Raw genomic sequence first — 18,673 nt, 5'->3', positions numbered from 1 at the left:
CAAACCAATGGGATGAGGTGGCACAATGCACTAGCATGTCAAATAACATCTCCCTCCATGTACTGAAAATGGTTAAACTGTCCCTGACAAGCCCGAACTTGCAAATAAATACACTTGTACAAGTTTATACAAATTAAAAATCAATAATAATTTATTTATGTTTGAAAATAACTCTCCGCACCAGCCGCCATGTTTTTAATTTTTTTTGTGAGAAAAGTTGTGCCAATGAATGCTGGGATTGCCTCCACCGCTAAGGCAGCATCGGATGCTCACTCGTTCTTGAGTCAAAATAGCATTGAAATGTTAAGCCTTAACCTTAGTAGACAGCATATTAAGGCATCTAGGATTTCGAACAGCCTCCTTCTCTGGAGCGCAAAGGATGGTATAAAATGCTGTCTATGTAGAGAGCTCACTAGGTTTTCGAACACACCCCAAGTGTCATTTCATATTTCATTTCAAATGGGTCAATGTACAATTTAAAATTTCAAATACCACTTGAATGGGAAATGTGCAATCGCTTATGTTTTGTTTGAGTGTTTGAGTGTTGATTTGTATATAGTGCTAATATTGTCTGCTTGCTGTTTTTTTGCACCGAGAGGGGGGGTTGTACTTCAGTTTCGTTGTGCAAGTGTACAAGTACAATGTGCAATAACAATAAAGGATTTAAACATTTTAGAATTTATAACATTTGTTTCTTAAAATGAAAATGTAAGGTTGTACACAAGAGGTTTCACCAAATATTACATAACACAAGATATTCCTGACATTCCTAACATTCCTGTATTTATTTTATATTTACTATTATACTGAATCCTGAATAAATTATAGAAATTACATAACCGAGCTGGTAAAATACACCTTGGCGTTGTTTAATAAAATGTCACAGCAGGGCTGTGAAAATCAACATAAAATACAAACTGAAACAAGAGTACATTTTCTGTAGTTGGTAATTACTCTAATGGAGTTTTCTTTGTTACCCTGTTCGTAGCAGCATGTGGAATGAGTAATGGCAGATTTTGGGAACCTAAGTGCTCCATTGTGCCCTGTAAGCCTCAACCTTAGAAAAGAAGGACTGGTAATTAGTTTAGCCTATTTTGCTTCACCTAATGCCAGAAAAAGAAAAAGGCTGTACTCATGTCAGAGAGGGTGAAAGAAAATGTATACAACCATCCCGAGGAATAAAGCAGAGAGTCTTTTCCAAAAGCCAACATAATTGGTTCCTAAAGTGAAAGAAAAACAAGATGTTAACTTAAGTAGTCTATAGGAGATTAAAAAAAAAAAAAAAACACACCAAGACTCTACCCACTAAATGGCCGATGACAAATAAAGCAGAGTGGCTAGAATGGAATCACAGTAAAATATAGAGAATGTTAATTGCAAATGTAAAGTGTGTGAGATAACATTAATGAGGGTTCTTCAAAGTTTCCACACTTTTTAATTTTATTTATTAAGAATTTCAAAAACAAATAACATCAGTTTTCTACAGTCACCTACTGATGCATTTTCCCAGCATTTTTTATTTATATTTTTTTGTTTATGTATTTTGTCCCCTTTTTCTCCCGACTTTTTAGCGCGTCCAGTTGCCCGATTGCATCACGCTTCCTCTCCACTAATGCCAATCCCCGCTCTGATTTGAGGAGAACGAAGCTAACCCACGTCCCCTCCAACACGTGGACAGCAGCAGTATGCATTTTTTCACCTGCACTAGGCGAGTGCTAGTGCGTATCAGCCCTGTGTACAGAGAGACACACCCTGATCAATGCACTCCTTCCCCGTCTGTGTTTTCTTTATATTTTGTAAAATTCAATATTAAAATGTCCCCAAAAAAGGTGCAGGGAAAGTGCAGTGGTGAGAAAATGAAAAAATCACTATTTGTTGTGTTGTATAATTACTCCTGCCAGTAGCTGTCTCTTTGTATCAGACAGAGGGGACAGTTAGAGAGAGAGAAGAAGAAACTTGTCTTGTCTTCGTGCAATTACACCTACAAAATACAACACTATTGAAATAAAGAAGGAAATAATAGAGAAATATGAGAGTTATTGTTGTTTCTGGTAGATACATTTTATATAAAAAGAAAGAAATTATTATGGTGTATGGTACAGCACACGTACTGTACTGAAATGTGATGTGTTTTTATGTACAGTACAGTACTACTGTGTATTGTTGTTTATTATTGTTTATTACAGTAATGTCTATTCTATAATTTAAGATTTAACGGGAAATATACTTGTATTTATAACAAAAAAGACATTTTAAGACATTAGAAAGGTTAGGTAAGGGGGTGGTTTAGGAGGTCTGGCACGGATTAATTCTATTTACATTATTTCTTATGGGAAAAATAGGTTTAACGTACGAACATTTTGACTTAAGAACAGAACTTTGGAACCAATTAAATTCATAAGTCATGGGTCTACTCTAGTGTAATATAAAAAAATAAACTTTTTGAAGATCCCTCGTATAATAATATTAAACCCTATATTTTGTATAATAAGAATATAATAAGAATATAATCCTTTTTGACCTGAATTAATTGGTTTTTAAGTATAAAGCCAAGATATTAACTGTTTCAGCTTAGTGTTTTTGTATGTATACACCCATTCTAAATTTGATGGTTGCAATATGTTTTAAAATTGGGACAGAGACAGCTTACCACTGTGCAGACATCCCAATTCTCCCAGAAGTTCCGGGAGTCTCCCGCATATACATAGCGGCTCACTGATGCCCGCAAGTCAGATAAAATCTCCCGGAATCTAGAACAAGTGGCCAAGATTGCACACAAACGCGCACGCGGGTGACACAGACTTTTTTCCCTGATCGCGTATTAAGTCCGTTATCTGATATACAATCTTGCGCACTGTGTAGGGAACATAAATTATTTTCTAATATACAATGTAGTGCACTATGTAGGGAACATAAATCTATTATCTTTCACACTATCTAGTGCACTATGTAGTACACATTAATGTGTTTGTGACGCGAACAGTTAGCTTAGTAGCTCAGTTAGCAGCTCCTAAAAGTTCTGTTATCACCCATATCCTTTGGTGTGTGTGAGAGGTTTTTTAGCTTTTTATTTTTATTTTTTTGGGCTTGTGGGGTCGGGGTCGAGGTCCGGGTCCGGGGGTACCTCCCTGAAATGAGTTTTTGCAACTTGGGATGTCTGCACTGTGTTATATCAGTGTGTCAGGTAGAGTGAGTTGTAATTTAACAGTCTTTACCACTGCTTTATCCTGATCATGATCGCAGTGGATTGAATTTCCTGAGTCACTGGGTGCAATGCAGTCACAGACCCTGGACAGAAAACCAATCCATTGTACTAACTAATTCTATTAAAGTAACCATGTTTTTTCCAACTGCAACCATCTTTACTGAAACCTTTCATGAAATCGAAATCCATGTTTGTTGATTGATGCAAACTACAATTTCCATCTGTCTTGTTTTAATGTTCATCAAAGGCGCTGCTAAGCTTACATTTCTTCTTTATTGTTTCTTTTGAAAAGGTAGTCAGTTACACTTTACTGAACAAGTTTTATTTCTCCTTTCCCGCGGCAGCTATTTCTGTTTTTGATCTGTAGACCTGATTGAATGAAATTCCATCTTCTCCTGCTTTGCTTGTGGAAAAAATGAACATTAAACCCTTTGCAGGCTAATCAGGTTGCTGTAGGGAGATTAAAAAAGGACCAATTGGCTGTACCAGATTCTTGTTTGTGGCCTTGGCGATCTTGATACGACTGGTATTTTCTGGCATCATGTAAAGCCTAGGGGCTTTTTAATTTGCTGTCTATTGACTTCTCTGTAATTGGGTTGTTTTCGGTGCCACCCCAGATCCGCTCTCAAGTTCAAAGATGTTAAACCCTTATTGTAGTCACTGACACATATAAAAGTATCCCACCACCTCTCCCAGGAAAAAGCAAACAAAAAAACTCTGGGAGAAATGCTAAGTGCTAAATGCAATGAATGCTAGATGAAAGAAGGGTAGGAACTGAGGGATACTGGGAAAAGAGATAATGCTCTGAGTTAAATGTAAAGCAATTCATTGACAGAAAGATATTATTGATTATTTTGTGCTTCAACACCCTTACTAAACATATTATCTCTGTATTTACTACAGCGTTATCTTTACTATTTCTTTCTGTAAGTTTAGCTACTTTTACTGTGGTGTGTTTGCACTCAAGCTTAGTCTGTTGGTCCAAACTCAAGTTGGAATGGGCATGTGTTAAAGCAGTCTTTAAGCATGTGTACAACACTAAGTACCAATTTCCAATTCTTCTAAAACAAGTAGTCTAGGGTTCAGTTCAAGTGTAAACACGATTAAGCTTAACATGTTTTACCTGATTAATTTGCAAACACCCATAACACTAGGTACAATGTTGGGACACACTCTAAAACAAGGTGCTAGTAAAATACTCTAGCACACCAGAGCTGGGTTTTTGAATACATCGTATCGAATCTCAGCTCTGCCATCCGGCTGTGGTGGGCAGCTGCATGAACAACGATTGGCTGTTGTTCATAGGGTTAGGGCCAAGCCGGATTATGGGTCCTCAGAACTGGTGCAATTACGACCCCTGCTGGCTGATTGATGGCACCTGCACAGGGCTGAGGAATAATGCTGATCAGGGTGTGGCTCTCCATGCACAGAGCTGATCGGTATATATTAACTCGACTCGTGCAGGTAAAAAATGCGGTCTGTACTGAGCATGTGTCGGAAAGGGGGGGTGTGTCAGTTGAGAAGTGTCCTCAGTCAGTGGTGGAGGGTTGAATCAGTGGAGGATGCAATCAGGGTAATTGGACACGACTAGATTAGGGAAGAAAATTAGTGGGAAAAGGTTGGAAAAATAGAAAATTAAAAACAAAACAAGGTGCTAGTGAATCAAATTGCAACACAATCTCACTTATTTATTCACACCTTACTTACACCTTGGGGTTATTAAGAGTAACTGGAAGAAAGTACCTGAGAAACTTGGTAAAATAAACAAAGACCTAGGTGGATCTAGGTACCTACAGCTTGGGATTACTTGTTAAAAAGAAATTCTGATTACTTTTGTCGTTTTAGTATTTTTTATTTTTGTAGTATATAAAAAAAAATATATATATATACAGTGTATCACAAAAGTGAGTACACCCCTCACATTTCTGCAGATATTTAAGTATATCTTTTCATGGGACAACACTGACAAAATGACACTTTGACACAATGAAAAGTAGTCTGTGTGCAGCTTATATAACAGTGTAAATTTATTCTTCCCTCAAAATAACTCAATATACAGCCATTAATGTCTAAACCACCGGCAACAAAAGTGAGTACACCCCTTAGTGAAAGTTCCTGAAGTGTCAATATTTTGTGTGGCCACCATTATTTCCCAGAACTGCCTTAACTCTCCTGGGCATGGAGTTTACCAGAGCTTCACAGGTTGCCACTGGAATGCTTTTCCACTCCTCCATGACGACATCACGGAGGTGGCGGATATTCGAGACTTTGCGCTCCTTCACCTTCCGCTTGAGGATGCCCCAAAGATGTTCTATTGGGTTTAGGTCTGGAGACATGCTTGGCCAGTCCATCACCTTTACCCTCAGCCTCTTCAATAAAGCAGTGGTCGTCTTAGAGGTGTGTTTGGGGTCATTATCATGCTGGAACACTGCCCTGCGACCCAGTTTCCGGAGGGAGGGGATCATGCTCTGCTTCAGTATTTCACAGTACATATTGGAGTTCATGTGTCCCTCAATGAAATGTAACTCCCCAACACCTGCTGCACTCATGCAGCCCCAGACCATGGCATTCCCACCACCATGCTTGACTGTAGGCATGACACACTTATCTTTGTACTCCTCACCTGATTGCCGCCACACATGCTTGAGACCATCTGAACCAAACAAATTAATCTTGGTCTCATCAGACCATAGGACATGGTTCCAGTAATCCATGTCCTTTGTTGACATGTCTTCAGCAAACTGTTTGCGGGCTTTCTTGTGTAGAGACTTCAGAAGAGGCTTCCTTCTGGGGTGACAGCCATGCAGACCAATTTGATGTAGTGTGCAGCGTATGGTCTGAGCACTGACAGGCTGACCCCCCACCTTTTCAATCTCACTCAATAGCACTCATGCGCCTATCTTTCAAAGACAGCAGTTGGATGTGACGCTGAGCACGTGCACTCAGCTTCTTTGGACGACCAACGCGAGGTCTGTTCTGAGTGGACCCTGCTCTTTTAAAACGCTGGATGATCTTGGCCACTGTGCTGCAGCTCAGTTTCAGGGTGTTGGCAATCTTCTTGTAGCCTTGGCCATCTTCATGTAGCGCAACAATTCGTCTTTTAAGATCCTCAGAGAGTTCTTTGCCATGAGGTGCCATGTTGGAACTTTCAGTGACCAGTATGAGAGAGTGTGAGAGCTGTACTACTAAATTGAACACACCTGCTCCCTATGCACACCTGAGACCTAGTAACACTAACAAATCACATGACATTTTGGATGGAAAATGACAAGCAGTGCTCAATTTGGACATTTAGGGGTGTTGTCTCTTAGGGGTGTACTCACTTTTGTTGCCGGTGGTTTAGACATTAATGGCTGTATATGGAGTTATTTTGAGGGAAGAATAAATTTACACTGTTATATAAGCTGCACACAGACTACTTTTCATTGTGTCAAAGTGTCATTTTGTCAGTGTTGTCCCATGAAAAGATATACTTAAATATCTGCAGAAATGTGAGGGGTGTACTCACTTTTGTGATACACTGTATATATATATATATATATATCAAATGAAACTCGATATATATCAAATAAAACTCGATATATATGGAATGAAACCATGGATTTGAAGTAAAAAACTAATGACCAAAGGTACACGGACCCCTTTGCTTGCATTGTGCTTGGGGGGCAGTTTTAATTCTATATATCGAGTTTCATTTTATATATATCATTTTCATTCCATATATATTGTTTTCATTCCATATATGTCGTTTTTCATTTCATATACAGTATATTATTTATATATACTGTATATATATATATACTGTATAATTAACTATTTTTTAATATAATAAAAGCCATGTTTTAAAACAAGGCTTGTCCAATAGCTTTGAATGTGTTGGGTTGTATGTTTTAAATTTGCCATTATGTTTTTAAGCCAATACAAAATAGGAAAGCTTAGTCTAATCCTGTTGCATCACCTGGGCGCCTATTTATTTCTAACAAGTTTAACATATTTCAGTCCAGTTTGTGGTGGAGTCAAGTCTAATAGTGAGTTATGGATGCTGTGTGGGCAAACATGGCAGATTCTCAACATATCCAGCAGAAATGTCATTGTTGGCATGGAAGTCTCAATCTTGCAGGCTTCAAGGTCAGAACCACCTTGGGATAAAAAACTGAGGATGTAGTAAAAAAGTAATATGAAATAATTAATAGAAAGATGTTAATTTTGCAGACTAGCATGAGACACCCATCATTATTACAGCATAACAAAAAGGAGAACTAGGAGGTAACACAGCCATGAAGGCTTTCACAGGTCATCAGTGTCCACTTCTCCCACTTTCAACAAACATAAGTGATCGCATGAGAGAGACAGAAAGACAGCAGCCCAACAAATCACAACCCCTAAGCTCTGTGCTTTTGTCTGTATTTGGGGTGGACGGTCCTTGTCCTAGGGGTCATACTAGGTGCAGCCAGATGAGCCAACATGTAATCAGGCCAGCAATAGTGAGAGAACATGAGGACCAAACTGCCCATACTCTAAAACCACAAAATCACAGCCACACAACACTGGTTTTGAAAGACTAAGTAAGACTAATTCTAGAAACTGTAAAAACCCTGCACTTTGTGAACGAGGTAAAGATGCTGAGTTGTAGTGTTCATTCAAAGTTCATTCAAATACTGTGGACCATGTAGCGCTTTATAGTTTAGTAAAAGTATTTTGTAATTACTGCAGAATTTAATTGGCAGCCAGTGCAGAAATAAAAGGACTAATATGATATTAATCATATTAAACCTTCTAATTCTAGTCAGCACTCAAGCTACTGATTTTTCTACAAATTGGAGCTTATTTATGGATCTACTAGAGCATCGGGTGAAAAGGGCATTGTGATAAACTAACCTTGTAAACCTAATAATAAGAATAATTAGATTGCAATAATTTGACGGTATAAATAAATGGATCAGATTTTTAGCATCATTACCACATAGTATTTTTTTTATTTTAGAGATTTTACACAGATGAAAGAAGGCAGAAGAGGTCTGAATCTATTGTAATGCCCAAGGTTTTTACAACTGTGACTAACACTCCTATATGCGGTGTCCTTACACTATTAAAGTGTTGGAGTTTTTAACACCCTGAAATTAATACACTACTCAATTTATTTAGGTTTTTTAAATTATTATTTGCTAATTTTTAAAATTGGTTAGCTTGTGAAGTTGTTATGCAATGGTACTAGTCTACTTATGTATGAATTAAGAACTGCATTTATAACTGTGCAGGTAGACATAGTCTGGCCATTACCTGCCATCCTAATAGAAATGAATGCTTTTTTCTTGATGGTGCACATCTCACCTTGTCTGGTTGCTAATGGTTTAAGCCAGATTCTTGATAGCTAGCCCAGCCATCCTTTTGTCTTTGAACATGCCACCTCATAAATGTTAAAAGATCAAACTACCCACAAGCTAAACCTCCTTGCAGCATAATTTGCCACGCAGAGAACACCATTTGTAGCAAGTTTGGGCCCAGGCCAGACAGTCAAGCTGTGAGGAGGTTCTGGAGCTTCCTAAGTACAGACAATATTGGACTTGTATATGCTTCCAGGGCTTTTTCCAGTTCTTATCACCACCATCTGTGTTCCTAATGAAGCTGTCCAAGCCCTGTCATTTACTTATAACTAAGCAAACTAAGCTCCTAAATCACTTAAAATTTTATAGTATAATTTCAGAGTGATTCTACAATACCAAATCAGAAAAAGATGGGACAGTATGGAAAATGCAACTAAAATAAAAATGCTGTGTTTTTTAACATTTACTTTGAGTTTTATTTAATTGCAGACCATGTAAACCTAAACTATTTGATGTTTTGTCTAGTCAATTTAATTTTATTTGTTAATATACAGTGGGGCCAAAAAGTATTTAGTCAGCCACTGATTGTGCAGGTTCTCCTACTTAGAAAGATGAGAGAGGTCTGTAATTTTCATCATAGGTACACTTCAACTATGAGAGACAAAATGAGAAAAAAAAATTCAGGAAATCACATTGTAGGATTTTTAAAGAATTTATTTGTAAATTATGGTGGAAAATAAGTATTTGGTCAATAACAAAAGTTCAACTCAATACTTTGTAACATAACCTTTGTTGGCAATGACAGAGATCAAACGTTTCCAGTAAGTCTTCACCAGGTTTGCACACACTGTAGCTGGTATTTTGGCCCATTCCTCCATGCAGATCTCCTCTAGAGCAGTGATGTTTTGGGGCTGTCGCTGGGCAACACGGACTCCCCAAATTTTCTATGGGGTTGAGGTCTGGAGACTGGCTAGGCCACTCCAGGACCTTGAAATGCTTTTTACGGAGCCACTCCTTTGTTGCCCGAGCGGTGTGTTTGGGATCATTGTCATGCTGGAAGACCCAGCCACGTTCCATCTTCAATGCTCTCACTGATGGAAGGAGGTTTTGGCTTAAAATCTCACGATACATGGCCCCGTTCATTCTTCCCTTAACACGGATCAGCCGTCCTTTCCCCTTTGCAGAAAAACAGCCCCAAAGCATGATGTTTCCACCCCCATGCTTCACAGTAGGTATGGTGTTCTTGGGTTTTTCTTCTTCCTCCAAACACGACGAGTTGAGTTTTTACCAAAAAGTTCCATTTTGGTTTCATCTGACCACATGATATTCTCCCAATCCTCTTCTGGATCATCCATATGCTCTCTGGCAAACATCAGACGGGCCTGGACATGTACTGGCTTAAGCGGGGGGACACGCCTGGCACTGCAGGATTTGAGTCCCTCTCGGCGTAGTGTGTTACTGATGGTAGCCTTTGTACTTTGGTCCCAGCTCTCTGCAGGTCATTCATCAGGTCCCTCCGTGTAGTTCTGGGATTTTTGCTCACCGTTCTCATGATCATTTTGACCCCACGGGATGAGATCTTGACCCCAAGGGAGATTATCAATGGTCTTGTATGTCTTCCATTTTCTTACAATTGCTCCCACAGTTGATTTATTCACACCAACCTGCTTGACTATTGTAGATTCACTCTTCCCAGCCTGGTGCAGGTCTACAATTTTCTTCCTGGTGTCCTTCGACAGCTCTTTAGTCTTGGCCATGGTTGAGTTTGGAGTCTGACTGTTTGAGGCTGTGGACAGGTGTCTTTTATACAGATAACGAGGTCAAACAGGTGCCATTAATACAGGTAATGAGTGGAGGACAGAAGAGCTTCTTAAAGAAGAAGTTACAGGTCTGTGAGAGCCAGAAATCTTGCTTGTTTGTTATTGACCAAATACTTATTTTCCACCATAATTTACAAATAAATTCTTTAAAAATCCTACAATGTGATTTCCTGGATTTTTTTTTCTCATTTTGTCTCTCATAGTTGAAGTGTACCTGTGATGAAAATTACAGACCTCTCTCATCTTTCTAAGTAGGAGAACCTGCACAATCAGTGGCTGACTAAATACTTTTTGACCCCACTGTATATCCTTTCCTGCAATTCAGACGTGCAACACAAAAAAATAAATAAATAAAAAATCATGTGATTTCAAACATGTAATATCAACAGGTGATTATAATCATAATCTGGTACAAAAGCAGTATCCAAAGAGGCAAAGGATCTCCAGTTCCTCAACAAATGCATAAGAAAATTATTGAAATTATTGGAAAACTATTTTCCACACAGAAAGATTGAAAAGGATTTGCATATTTCTCTTTACGGTACATAACATTATTAAATGATTCAAGGAATCTGGAAGAAATTCAGCGTGTAAAAAGCAAGAGCACCAGCCTAATCTGAACACCTGTGATCTACGATCCCTCAGACAGCACTGCATCATCAATAGCTGATACAGATACATGAGCAAGGGATTACTTTGAAAAACCTTTGTCAAGCACAATAGTACAAAATTCACAAACGCCATTTTAAATTTTACTGTGCAAAAAAGAAGCCTTATGTTAACCATGTCCAAATGCAGCGTCGACTTCCCCAGGCTTGGAGGTGTCTGGGATGGACCACCACACGAATCATTATTCCAGATCTTTTTGTAAAGAAATGAATGTTGTGTGTTCTGGACCAAACACTAAAAGGACCATCCAGACTGTTATCAGCAACAAGTCCAAAACCCAGTTCTCTATGCTCCACCAACATGCTTATTTAACCAACACCATAACCAAACCAATCAGTGTGTTCACTGGTGCGATGAAGCACCCACTTTACCAACATAAAACCATGGTATGTAAGATTTTTTTTATTATTATTTTCTTTATGCATATCCTCCCCTTTTTCTCCCGACTTTTTAGCGCGTCCAATTGCCCGATTGTGTCATGCTTCCTCTCCACCAATGCCAATCACTGCTCTGATTGAGGAGAACGAAGCTAACCCACGCCCCTCCGACACGTGGGCAGCATGCCGGATGCATTTTATTACCTGCACTTTGACGAGTGCAGTGAAGCTCAGCATTGTGTACGGAGAGGACACAACCTGAGAGCACTCTTTTCTCACCTCTGTGCAGGCGCCATCAATCAGCCAGCAGAGGTCGTAATTGCACTAGTCATAGGAGAGAGACCCCATCCGGCTTAGCCCCGCCCAAATCTGAACAACAGGCCAATCGTTGTTCATGTGGCCGCTCAACCTTAGGCAGAGCTGAGATTCGATACGATGTAGTCGAGATCGCAGCTCTGGTTCCAGCATGTGTTTTTACCGCTGCACCACCTGAGCGGCCATGGTATGTAATTTTTACATCACAAAGAGGAAATAATTACAGTGGCATGCTTGTTGGTGCCAAACAAGCTGATTTGATTTGATGTTGGAAACTGCTGAACTTCTGGGAACATTTATTAACAACAGTTTCTAAAATAAAAACTAGTTGCAAACACAGGGTATATACAGCTTCAAACCTTTGATTATGTCTAATTTGTACTTCTGACACAAAATCAGCTTGGTGACTTGTGAAAGATGTATAGAGAACATTGGTAAACATGAAACAATGTTATGTTTACATCATTTGGACTGGTGCAAAACTAAATTGTATGGAATGAACCGTGAATCAGATGTAAATTGAATCATCATGCTTTACCATGTCATTTTGGCATTATATTAAATCCATCTATCAGGATGTGTATAAATATCATCTTAGAGTGAAAGATACAGTATATACCCCTAGTCTTTCTGTTTATGGCTTGGTGCACAGCTTGTATTAAATGAGGTTTAAATTAAATAGACACAGATAAAAGGAAATTCATTTGCCAACTTTTAAAATTCACTTAAATCTTATGCAGGAGATCACGTGAGGGTATATTGTTTTTGTTATAAAGGGTAAATAAGAATTCTGTGTGTGTGTGTGTGTGTGTGTGTGTGTGTGAACAGAAATGAAACCTTGTAATCGCTAATGCTGAGAAGGATATGGTAGGCTGATCTCCATCAGCTTAGCCTCATGTTCAGTGTTCTCGAGTCATCTGTGCCATCCTCCTGCCAACCTCATTTAAATTCAGAGTTAATATCTCTCTCTTTTCCATCCAAATTTTCTCTCTTTCTTTTCCCTCTGTGTGCACTTCCTAGCTCAGTCTTTTTCTCCTTTTCTTTCCTTCCAGCTTTTTCTCTGTGTCTGGTTTCAGAAGATAATGCTTGTAAATATACGGCTGCCGGATCAGGAAAGATTTATTCCGCTGTGGCTTTGTGGGTCTTAGGCCAAAAAAAGTGTCACCACAGCCACAGTCACCCCTTACTCATTCTAAACATATATGGACCAGCCATTCATACAGCTAAACAGTCTGCTTTCTGATCCTTTAGTGAAGGACATTTAACGTCTAAAGGCCAATCATGGGAAGACTGCAGCTTTTTTGATCTGGGTAGCATTTCTTTATTGCTCCACTTAATCTACACCAGTGAGTGAGCCATTTCATCGATTACACTTTTATAATCTTGCTTGTCCTCCCTGTGCACAATCTGTCCAGTGATGTTAGGTTTACAATCCTTATTGCTTATTTGACCTTAAATTGCAGGATCACAAAAAGAACTCTAAAGTTTTGAAAAAACAGCTCTGTGGAATTCTACATTCTGTGCTTACAAGGGCAACACAAAAGGATGCGCAAAAAAAATTAGACCCAGGCTTAAAACAAACAAGCAACAATGTACTAGCACAATTCAGCAGAATGCATGTATGGTCGATGTGTAAAGCTTTACTGCCACTTAGTGGTAAATGCTCTAAAAAGCTATCTATGTTCGAAATTGAATGTGGAAGGGGTACTTAGGGGTACATTAGTATTAATGAAGCCACACTACCCCCTGCTGGTTTTATTATTAAAACCGTCTATAACAAATAAAACAATAATGCATTTAATTTCCAAATCAATGCTTCTATAACATGTGTATTAAACACAACATTATGCATATTTAAATACATATTACAAGCATGAATTACCATCTCATTTGCATGCAAGTTATTAATGTATATAAATTAAAATTTTCATATGTCTGTGTAGCATACACTCTATGTTTAGAATCACGTACATACAAAGCAAACTGTCTGTGAAGCATTTGGATCATGCATGTTTGCAATACTAAAATATGGTCTAAACTCCACATGTTACAACAATGACAAACACGTTCTGTCTAAACTGTCTAAACTCTCAATATTAACTCAGTAATTAATTATTTATAGTCAGGCCAAAAATGTCTGGGCCTGTTGCTTCTGAAAAGGCCAGCTCTTTCAATTAATGAATAAATTAAAATAGATTATAGAAGTGTCCTGCTCCAAAAATACACAAAAAGTCTGAAGTCTGCACTTTCCAAGAATAATCCACTCATTAGACCATGAATTTTAGAGAGCCTTATGAATTTTAAAGAACCTTAGTAGAAAAAGTGTTGAAATCATTGAATAGGCTAAGATCTGTCTAGAGAGGGATGAATTTAGTCTGGTTGCTAATTAAAATTAAAAAAAAGTTTTAAAAAATGTTAACAGCTGAAGAACACAGCAATCTCCAAAGCTTGCTCTCTGGGTGTAGACTTTACAAAAAAGAGACAATGTTCTTTGAGAAAAGGTAAGAAAATATGAAAATATTCTTAATAAATTTAAATTGATTTGATTTGTTGCTGCCTTCAATGTAAAACTGTATTTGTGCTAAAGCAGGCTATGTATGCAATTTATTTCAGCCATTGCAGTATATTTATATTTTTACTTAATATAATTATATGTAGTTGTGTTAAAAGGGCAGTTGTAGCCTAGTGGTTAAGGTACTGGACTAGTAATCAGAAGCTTGCTGGTTCAAGCCCCACCACTTCCAGGTTGCTGTTGTTGGGCCCTTAAACAAGGCCCTTAACCCTCAGTTACTCAGACTATATACTGTCACACTACTCTAATGCCAAGTTCACACTACATGACTTTCCAAGTCATCAGGTTGCTGTACAGTTCGCACTACACAACTGGATCTCTTGTAATCGGGAGTCTTTCAAGTCGGTGTGGCTTTCACACTACACGACTGATCGGCGAATAGGGGCTACACAACCTATCACCAACTGGAATCACAGGCGAGCTTCTCTGGTCTCCCAAACTATGTTTTGTCATGAAAACAAACGCATGAAGTGACGAGGGGTTTAATGATATCATGTCCAAAAATGCACGTCAACAAGTAGCAAGCGATCAAAGTTTGTGCGCTGATGTGCAGCATGGCTTGTTCTATAGTGAGTTGGAGGTTAATAAATATTTTTTGCAATGCAACGTTGGTGTTATGTTTTGTAGAGAACGATAAAGTCAGAAATACTGTATAAAACTTGTGTGTATGCCGATGTATTCTGATATAAACTATATTATGCCCCTGTCCCACCTTTTTACAACTCCACCCCTGCGTTTCCTAGACATAAGTTGCTTTGGATAAATGTGTCTGCTAAATGCCAAAAAAGTAAAAGAGTCAGTTAGTTATTCATTTCATTCTATTCCAGTATGGACTGAGAGTTATAAATCTATAAAGTCATAACATTACAATCAATTTAAATTCAAACATAAATTTAGAGTAAATTCAGACATAAGGTTTTTGTCTATGGTGACATGGATTTATACATTTCCTTACATGTATGGCATTTTAGCAGACCTTTTTATCTAAGTACAATGCTATATTAGGGGCAAGGGCCCAACAGTGGCAATTTGGAGGTGGTGGGGCTTGAACTAGAGACCTGATCACTTGTACATGGATGAAGATCAGGCCACATTCATGAATAGTCCATGTTTGTTTGTTTGTTATGTTTTTGCAACAGTAAGCGGCGTTCAGTTACTACTTATGAATTTAAAAGGTCGTTTACACGTTCTGTCGAATATCTTTTATTACTTTTCAATATGTTTGTGTTCAAGAAAAACTGCTCAACTGCAAATTTAAACTCAAAACACGCCCGTCCAGAATGATTCTTTTTAGCGATTCGAGTCACTACACTGCAGTAGACACAAAGATTTGATTCTTCAAGTCACTGAATCATTCTGTTAATAAAGTTCTGTTTATAACTGCTGAGATTATTTATCTTTGTTTTACAGACAGACAAATAACAGTATGTCGTCTATTTGTGAATTTAAATGTTTAAAGAAGAACAATGTAATGTCAACACGATCAAATATCACCCAAATGATCTTGGCCAATATTTCTTTGCAGTACTATTACATATTTTAATTTTATAAATATGGTCTCCAATTTACTTTCATTCTGTTTAGTCTTTTGCTTAGCATTTATCCACATTTAACTTTTCAATAGATCTGGTTTACAATTTGCAAATGGTATTCCAATTCATCCCAAAGCTGTTCAGTTGGGTTGTGGTCAGGACAGTCATGCCTAACAAGGAAAGCCTTTTATATACTGTTGCAACAATGTTGGATGCATAGAATTTATTTATAGATAGCTGATTTTATATACCTGGTGGCAATAGGTGTGGCTGAAAACACCTGAGGTCAACAATTGGAAGGGTTTTTCATATACTTTTTGCCATGTTTGTGTGTGTGTGCGAGTGTGTGCGTATTTGCTGGGTGACTTAGTCGTTTGTGGCAGATGATTCCTTGGCGGCAGTAATTACAGCTACTCTGCCTGTCTGAGCTCTGTTTTGGGCTGCTTCCAAACCAAATCTTCCACTTAGTCTTTTCAGTTCTTGTTCACTCTTTAACAAACACACACAGACACAAACGCACACAAACGTGTGTTACACTCTCGCTACACTGAGGCTGATTTATTTGTGATGCATTATTGCTTTTATGTCCTCTGATGTGAGGATCAGAGCTTTAGGCACAGTTAACATTTCACAAACTGCACAGACGAAGCAGCATTAAGATTTTTTCTTAGTGGAGACTTGAAATTTCTTAGACTTCTTACAAATTCACAAATATGTGACATACTTAAACCTGTATTTACCTGTATTACCTGTATTTATTCTTGAGTTTTACTCTACATAAAAATAAACAAACTTAGCTGTTATGAACAGGGCTTTATAAACAGAATGATGCAGTGACTTGCAGAATCGAATCTTTGTATCTACTGCAGTTGTAGATACGAGCATTCTAAAAAGAATCATTCTAAGCAAGGGGCGTGTTTTGAGTGTGGCTTTTAGTGGTGGTAAATTTGGTCCGGTTCACTTGAGTCACTTGAGTCCTCCCCCCCACCCGTCCAATAAATAAAATAAATTACAACTGTAAGGATCCACAGACACATTATTAGGTTACAGGTGTTTATTTTAAATTTTAACTTTAATTTAAATTCCACCCACCAAAAAACAAACAAATACAACTTAAACACAAATAACAACAAATGGATCATGGGGGATAGGGACAAGGAGGGAAGAGAGGGGGTGGACTCACCTACCAATCAGATGGGTATATTAATGGGTCAAGGGTTCAAGGGGGATGGTCAACAACAAAATTCCATGGTAACTTGACCTAGTCAGGCAGCCACAGTGGCACCAAAACAAACAGTCAATAAATTACCATGGGGAAGAGCTATGATACTCCTTAAGTGGTAGTCCTAAAATAGCCTGTAGGCATTTGCATTTTAATTATAATATAACTATATTTTGTTGTTGTTTTGCTTACCAGAAAATATGCTGCATTACTAATCTATACCACTACTACTAATAATAATAATAATAATAGTAATAGCATGTGCTATTACTATTATTACTATTAATACTATTATAATCAGCCACATAACGAACACCAGTGTGTCTAACCGCTTGTTTATTGGAATATTTAACTTATTACTTAGATTCATGGACTGGAGTGAAGCCAGTTCAGCCAAATCATCTGAGTCCGCGGCTTTTCCAGTGACCCTGCTTAGCAGCAGCCAGTCAGAGGACTTATAGGATCCGGTGTTCTGTCGATTTGTCCTACCCTATCGAAATTTCCTACCGTAGCGCAGATTTATAGATCTATCTGTCGATTTGTCCTACCCTATCGAAATGTGTTCCTGTAGTAAATATTTAAGTTTTATCGATCTAGTCTTATTAAAATTATGTCTATATCTTATTATAACTAGTGGTAGCACATTTCGTTAGGTCTGTATCTTACTATAAACTATAGCACATCTCGATAGGTCTGTATCTTATTATAAACTATAGGTAGCACATCTCGATAAGTCTATATCTTATTATAACTAGTGGTAGCACATTTCGATAGGTCTATATTTTATTATAAACGATAGATAGGTAGCACAATTGATTCATTGACCTGTCTCAGACAAATATCTAAATTTTTTTATTTATTAGGAATTTAACATCATGTTTTACACACTTTGGTTACATTCATGACAGAATCGGTAGTTACTCGTTACACAAAATTAATCAATTCACAAGTTTAATATCAAACACAATCATAGACAATTTTGTATCTCCAATTCACCTCACTTGCATGTCTTTGGACTGTGGGAAGAAACCAATTTCAAATAATTGTGTAATTTTTAAACTGATTTATTAACAACAACAATAACACATTCTGAGTCTCTGGAGGATGAGTGTCTACATTTTTTACATATGTACAGTGTATCACAAAAGTGAGTACACCCCTCACATTTCTGCAAATATTTTATTATATCTTTTCATGGGACAACACTATAGAAATAAAACTTGGATATAACTTAGAGTAGTCAGTGTACAGCTTGTATAGCAGTGTAGATTTACTGTCTTCTGAAAATAACTCAACAGACAGCCATCAATGTCTAAATGGCTGGCAACATAAGTGAGTACACCCCACAGTGAACATGTCCAAATTGTGCCCAAAGTGTCAATATTTTGTGTGACCACCATTATTATCCAGCACTGCCTTAACCCTCCTGGGCATGGAATTCACCAGAGCTGCACAGGTTGCTACTGGATCCTCTTCCACTCCTCCATGATGACATCACGGAGCTGGTGGATGTTAGACACCTTGAACTCCTCCACCTTCCACTTGAGGATGCGCCACAGGTGCTCAATTGGGTTTAGTCCATCACCTTTACCTTCAGCTTCCTCAGCAAGGCAGTTGTCATCTTGGAGGTTGTGTTT

The sequence above is a fragment of the Trichomycterus rosablanca genome, chromosome 12 (assembly GCF_030014385.1).
Source record: "Trichomycterus rosablanca isolate fTriRos1 chromosome 12, fTriRos1.hap1, whole genome shotgun sequence".
NCBI classification, from domain to species: domain Eukaryota; kingdom Metazoa; phylum Chordata; class Actinopteri; order Siluriformes; family Trichomycteridae; genus Trichomycterus; species Trichomycterus rosablanca.
The sequence above is the reverse complement of the archived record's forward strand: the minus strand, read 5'-3'. Positions refer to the sequence as shown.